This window comes from Ahaetulla prasina, chromosome 7, assembly GCF_028640845.1.
Source record: "Ahaetulla prasina isolate Xishuangbanna chromosome 7, ASM2864084v1, whole genome shotgun sequence".
Taxonomy (NCBI): Eukaryota; Metazoa; Chordata; class Lepidosauria; order Squamata; family Colubridae; genus Ahaetulla; species Ahaetulla prasina.
This window is the reverse complement of record NC_080545.1, coordinates 75809408-75816174: the sequence shown is the minus strand read 5'-3', so window position 1 is coordinate 75816174 and position 6767 is coordinate 75809408. Positions and strand designations below refer to the sequence as shown.

The following is a 6767-nucleotide window of genomic DNA, read 5'->3' as shown; positions in this document are numbered from 1 at the left end:
GGTGCGTCGTTTTGCACCATCTGCAAAAGGAGGCTTGCACTGCGGTTTTAATTTTGAAGCTACTGACAGTAGCTCTCCTCTCAAACCCAGTCAGTAAACATAGACGGACTGGAAGAAGCTTGAGAACCGCCAGTGTAAAATAAAAACCGTTTAAGACATTTAAAGTAGTAGTACATGATAAACTTCTCCTAAAATTAAAATCCTATGGCATTTCAGGACCCTTACACAACTGGATATCTGCTTTTCTGTCGAACAGACAACAAGTGGTTAAGGTTGGTAGTGCTATATCAAATCCTGTTCCTGTCAAGAGTGGCGTTCCTCAAGGCAGCGTCCTTGGACCAACACTCTTTATTCTATACATTAATGATCTTTGTGACCATATCTCAAGTAATTGTGTTCTCTTTGCTGACGATGTCAAACTATTTAACACCACAGACAACACTTCTATCATTCAAAACGACCTTGACCATCTAACCGCTTGGTCTAAAAATTGGCAGCTCCAAATTTCAACCAGCAAATGCTCAGTCTTACATATAGGAAAAAAGAACCCTAAAACTAAGTACATACTAGATGGACATTACCTTACAGACGACCCCCATCCCGTTAAAGACCTTGGAGTTTTCATGTCAAATGATCTAAGTGCCAAAGCCCACTGCAACTACATAGCAAAAAAAGCTCTAAGAGTTGTAAACCTAATTTTGCGTAGCTTCTTTTCCAAAAACACCACACTACTAACCAGAGCATATAAAACATTTGCTAGACCAATTCTAGAATACAGCTCACCTGTTTGGAACCCTCACCACATCTCTGACATCAATACAATTGAACGTGTCCAGAAATATTTTACAAGAAGAGTTCTCCATTCCTCTGAAAACAACAAAATGTCTTATCCCACCAGACTTGAAATCCTAGGCTTAGAAAACTTGGAACTCCGTCGCCTTCGACAAGACCTAACTTTAACTCACAGAATCATCTATTGTAATGTCCTTCCTGTCAAAGACTACTTCAGCTTTAATTGCAATAATACAAGGGCAACCAATAGATTTAAACTTAATGTAAACCGCTTTAATCTAGATTGCAGAAAATATGACTTCTGCAACAGAATCATCAGTGCTTGGAATACTTTACCTGACTCTGTGGTCTCTTCCCATAATCCTAAAAGCTTTAACCAAAAACTTTCTACTATTGACCTCACCTCATTCCTAAGAGGACCATAAGGGGCGTGCATAAGCGCACAAACGTGCCTACCGTTCCTGTCCTATTGTTTTTCTTTTCTTCTTCCTATATATGTTTATATGTATATATACTATATAATCTTTTTGTATGATGTTGTGACAAAATAAATAAATAAATAAATAAAAGTGTTCCTCAAGGTAGCGTTCTTGGACCAACTCTCTTTATAGTATTCATAATTGATCTTTGTGATCACATCTCAAGTGACTGTGTTCTCTTTGCTGATGATGTCAAACTTTTTAACACCACTGACAATACATCTACAATTCAAAAAGACCTTGATCATGTAACCGTGTTGTGACCCAGGTTCCTGGACCCAGACTCCTGGACTCGGATGATTCAGAAAATGAGGGAGAAGACCTGGCAAGCCCTGCTTCTCTTGAGCCCTCTCCCTCCCTGGCACCCACTCAAAGGGAGGGGCCGGCAAGGCCTGATTCTCCCGGGCCTTCTTCTGATTTGGCAACGCCCCAAGAACAGTTTTGGAGGGACGCAAGATTACGAAGGCTTGATCGACGTGCGCAGCAGCGGAAGAGTTGGGACAAAGCCAAGTCATAATTGTCATGCAGTGACATCTGCAGAGACTATAAATAGGAGGCGGGACTTCCTGGTTTTTTGTCTCGGACAAAGCAATGAATTTGGCGCAAGCTAATTCATGGAGGGAAGAATATATTCGTGAGTAATTCTGGCCTTATCTATAATTTCCTCGTTATCTCCAGAAACTTGGCAGGCCCGTGGGTAGACGTGGCCAGGACATGTATCTATGTAAATAAAAGGGAAAAAAAAGGAAGGCCTCTGACGGACTCTTTGCTGGGAGTATTGGGGGAAGGGAAACAGAACAAACCGCTTGATCTAAAATTTGGCAACTACGAATCTCAACCAGCAAATGCTCAGTCCTACATATTGGAAGAAAGAACCCAATCACTAAGTACATGCTTGATGGACATTCCCTCACAGATGACCCCCACCCAGTCAAAGACCTTGGAGTTTTTATATGTAACTATAAGGGGCGTGCATAAGAGCACAAATGTGCCTACCGTTCCTGTCCTATTGTTTCTTCCCCTATATATATATATATATATATATATGCTTATACTACCTTGTTTCTCCTCATATATATGTTTATATATTATATAATCTTTTTTGTTATGCTTGTTATGCTTGTGTAAATTGTTGTGACAAAATTAAATAAATAAAATAAATAAATAAATAAATAAATAAATTTGGTAGGACGATATAATGTTATTGTAATTTCGATACAATTCTTTATAGGGTGCAAAGCGAAAGTGAATTTTGGCCAAACCATCTTGAATTGGCTTACTGGGCAGATTGGCAGCATATAAATTAAATCCATCCATACATCCTGAGAATGGGACAAATAATGTCTGTGGGTGTGTTTGGTGGAAGACTGGCTCAGATAACACCCAAGGTTGCTCTAGTCCAGGGGTCTCCAACCTTGGCAACTTTAAGACTTGTGGACTTCAAGTCCCAGAATCCCTCAGCCAGCTGGCTGAGGGATTCTGGGAGTTGAAGTCCACAAGTCTTAAAGTTGCCAAGGTTGGAGACCCCTGCTGTAGTCAACCTGGATGTATTGTGACAGGCCCCAAACTTTTATCTGAGTGAAGAAATTAACATCCATAGTTACATGGAAATGCATGCAGGCATAAATAAATGGCTAATTGATTGAAATTGTCATCAAAGAAAACATCCTTTGCACACAAAGGAAACACAAATTATCCTATGCGCATTGTGTATGATTTTCAAAAAGTCATTGACAAAATTTCTCATCCGAGGCTTTTGAATAAATTTAGCAGCTATAAATTGAGGTTTGTTTTTATATGCATTGCCAAATGATTAAAAATAAGATGTCTTGATGGCCACTACAATGAATTTTAAATGGGATTTGATGTATTTGTGGAGGGCACACCTATCAGACTCTTGAATTTGAAGATTTAGTATTCCCCCAGAATACTAAAACTTGTTTCTGAAGGAGAATTCTTGGGATCAAATAAAAAGCACCTAAGCCAAATATATCTTCCAAAGAAAGTAAAACCTAACTCAGCCATTAAAGGTGTAGGTCAAGGAATGCTTTAGATACTGGGGAAGATATTGGGGGGCAAGTAGAGTTCTGAACAAAGAAACTGTTCATAGAACCTCTTTGTTGTTTCAAAATCCCATTGTCTTTGTAGATGCTTGGATGCTTCATCGGTTCAGTTATGCCCTAATGGCCTCATAGCTGAGAGAAAGGAAGGTGACCTTGGCAGAATTATACAGGAACCATTATCTAGAAAAGGGACTGAAATATTCTTTAAATCCTGGAAAACAATATTCAGAAGCCACTCAGGCAAATATCTCCCTAATTCAGTAGGATATGTGAAGCAGGGGAAGACCAACACATTCAGACTTGCAAGGTTCTGTTATTATAACTTATCCCCAAAAAAGTGTAATTCTGGTTTTTCTGTGGAGTTAATTTTCTGATTCTGGTCTACCTAGTATAGCTGACACTGATCTCACTCAGCACATGATGTGTTATATCCAGTGAAATACCTGGCTGTTCTATCTATATTTTAATATGCATGTCTATTAAAAAGTCTCCAACCCCCCTTCTTTAGGCCTGTATCTGCCTCCAGCACTGTCAATAAGCCAATTTGTGCTTTAATTAATATAGTGTTCTGGTTTCTGGTTTAATAGCACCCCTAAAATTCCACAGCAAATTATGTGAGAAAGGGGATGAATGGAAACACAGAAGCTGAAGTTTTGGTTCTTTGACAAGCATCAGACACTTCACGTTGATGTGCATAATGGGTAAAATTGTCTCCCCTTCTTTTGTGGCCTATAGAAATGTTCTGGATGCCATTCTGGAGAACTGTAGTAACAGCCTGTGATGAGATAATCCCTTTCCTGTAAGTACATGGAGGGTGGCATGTGGTCTTAATGACCATGTGTGTGGGTGGGTGTCACCCCTGGAGAATACTGTGTTACACATTCATGTTTCATTGTGGATAAATCAGTCTAAGCATCACAGCCACAAGTGTCATCTCTTGAATAGCTGTCACTTGGGGCTCTGGGGGTTGTCAGATGGGAGACATTACCTTTTTTCTTGGTGATTATAATTTGTGACTGCTCTTTAGAAGGCCAGATCCTGAAGATGAAACTCAAATACTTTGGCCACCTAATGAGGAGGAAGGACTCACTGGAGAAGAGCCTAATGCTGGGAACGACTGAGGGCAAAAGAAGAAGGGGACGGCAGCGAATGAGGTGGCTGGATGGAGTCACTGAAGCAGTCAGCAGCATGAGCTTAAATGGACCCCAGAGGATGGTAGAGGACAGGAGGCCTGGAGGAACGTTGTCCGTGAGGTTGCGAAGGGTTGGACACAACTTCCCAACTAACAAGTAGTTTGTGTCTTTAGTTCAAATGAACTCCCAAATTCCAACTGCCCTTTTAAATACTAGGATGATATGAATATATTTTCATTAACTGTCTGGGAGCATTTCAGAATCATCTGATTCATCAGTGAAAACAAAATGTTAGATCATGAAAGGCCTCGGCTTGATCCCTCAGGGCTGTTACTTATCAAGCACAATGTTTTTAAAGAAGCAATAGCTTATGTGTTCATCAATATAGATGTAACTCAATACTTATATAAATTGGGATCTAGCTTTGGACTCAGAGTAGACCAACTTAGAACTGTGGAACTACTGAATTAAACAACTATATTTAATTTGTAACAGAGGAATTGTGCTTCATGCACAATTTAATTTGAAAATTATGAAAATAAGAAAAATATTAGCAACTTTTATATAAAGTTGGTAATATTTTATAGAAAGTATAACACAAACAGAAAACATTTAATTACAAAAGCCAATAAAACAAAAAGGTTTTGAGATTTTTTTAAAAATACATATACTAAAATTAGACATAAATTTATATTTTTTTATTTGAACTTTTTGGTATCTGCCTGATATATTCTCAGTAAAAATAATCAGGAAAGGCTATAAGCTGCAGAATATTAAGGGCACAGATAGATTCTGGAAACTAGCATAAATTATTCCAAATATCAGAAATATTGCTAGATTTACATACGTAAAATAAATTTATATTTTGATAAATCTTTTTGGAGCAAAATTGTTTTATGATTTAGAAGAGAAGATAGTGTTGTCTGTTGATAAATATCTGCCAAACATGATAGATGAAGAATATTATATTGGGAGATACATAAACACACACACACAGATATATAGATATATACATACACACGGGAAATGATACTGGTCACTTTCAGCTATTTGAAATTAAAAACTTCCTTTTTTCTGATTCTTGCATGTTATAGACTGACCTATTAAACTATTTAGGGGAACTGAAAATGTGTGTGATCTGAATGTATGAATTCATGCTATAATAAAGAGTAATTTATTTTTATTTATTTATTTAATCACATTTTTATACCGCCCTATCTCCCGGAGGACTCAGGGCAGTTTACAGCCTAATAAAAACATACATATAAATACAAAATAAAACACCAATTAAAAAACTTATTAAATAAGGCCGAATATTAAAAAATTGCGATAAAAATAATAAAACCCCGTTAAAACCAAATTTAAAATTTAAAATTCTAGTCCAGTCCTGCGCAAATAAATAGATGTGTCTTAAGCTCGCGGCGAAAGGTTCGAAGGTCAGGAAGTTGGCAAAGTCCTGGGGGAAGTTCGTTCCAGAGGGTGGGAGCCCCCACAGAAAAGGCCTTTCCCCTGGGTGTCGCCAGTCGGCACTGCCTGGCTGACGGCACCCTGAGGAGTCCCTCCCTGTGAGAGTGCACGGGTCGGTGGGAGGCAATCGGTGGCAGCAGATGGTCCCGTAGGTAACCCGGCCCTATGCCATGGAGTGCTTTGAAGATAGTTACCAAAACCTTGAAGCCAACCCGAAAGGCCACAGGTAGCCAGTGCAGTCTGCGCAGGAGATGTGTCACATGGGAGCCACGAGGGGCTCCCTCTATCACCCGCGCAGCCGCATTCTGGACCAACTGGAGTCTCCGGGTGCTCTTCAAGGGGAGCCCCATGTAGAGAGCATTGCAGTAATCCAGACGAGATGTCACGAGAGCATGAGTGACCGTGCATAAGGCATCCCGGTCTAGAAAGGGGCACAACTGGCGAACCAGACGAACCTGGTAAAAAGCTCTCCTGGAGACGGCCGTCAAATGGTCTTCAAAAGACAGCCGTCCATCCAGGAGAACGCCCAAGTTGCGCACCCTCTCCATTGGGGCCAATGACTCGCCCCCAACAGTCAGCCGCGGCTGCAGCTGACTGTACCGGGGTGCCGGCATCCACAGCCACTCTGTCTTGGAGGGATTGAGCTTGAGCCTGTTTCTCCCCATCCAGACCCGTACGGCCTCCAGACACTGGGACAGCACTTCGATAGCTTCGTTGGGGTGGCCCGGTGTGGAAAAGTACAGCTGAGTATCATCAGCGTACAGTTGGTACCTCACACCGAAACCACTGATGATCTCACCCAGCGGCTTCATATAGATGTTGAACAGGAGGGG

General features: G+C 40.4%; 1 long non-coding RNA gene across 1 annotated transcript; it reads left to right on the top strand.

Annotated features, from left to right (window-relative positions):
* The first annotated feature begins 43 nt into the window (after positions 1–43).
* On the top strand, positions 44–5434 carry LOC131202032 (uncharacterized). Its single transcript, XR_009156048.1, has 3 exons — positions 44–272; positions 4070–4133; positions 4365–5434. It is a non-coding gene; the product is annotated as an uncharacterized LOC131202032 (long non-coding RNA).
* The last annotated feature ends 1333 nt before the right edge of the window (positions 5435–6767 follow it).